Below are 489 nucleotides of genomic sequence, written 5' to 3' on the forward strand. Positions count from 1 at the left end.
GAGCAATAGGTATATATAGCCAATTGAAAACATGGATGGAAATAACTATGTGGCATCTGCATATTATGTGGCATGCCATTCCAGAGGGAGCTGCTAATTTTACTAGGGTTGGGGAGATTTTTAAGCAGGTTTCCAGCCTCTCCTTTGAATTCTTTATGCAGATTTTCAATGCTCACCTGATCGCATTATTAATCTCCGTGAATGTACTGCTCACCATTTCACTTATTATTAGTATTTATTATATTTTGAGGAAGTCTGCCCCAAAACCAGTAAATACCGAGTGGCAGGGAATGTGGAGAGGCCTGGGTGAGACTTTAGAGAGATGGAAATCTTCGGTGTCATGGAACTTTACTCCAGAACCTGAAAGACCCTGAAAATTTAAACAGATATTTGAGACAGGAATGTCGCGGCTCAGGAAGATCTGAGGAGGCCCAAATTATTTGGGGCCTGGCTAATGCTTACCGGGCCTTATTCAATACTATCCTGGAG

This window comes from Meleagris gallopavo, chromosome 1 (assembly GCF_000146605.3).
Source record: "Meleagris gallopavo isolate NT-WF06-2002-E0010 breed Aviagen turkey brand Nicholas breeding stock chromosome 1, Turkey_5.1, whole genome shotgun sequence".
NCBI classification, from domain to species: domain Eukaryota; kingdom Metazoa; phylum Chordata; class Aves; order Galliformes; family Phasianidae; genus Meleagris; species Meleagris gallopavo.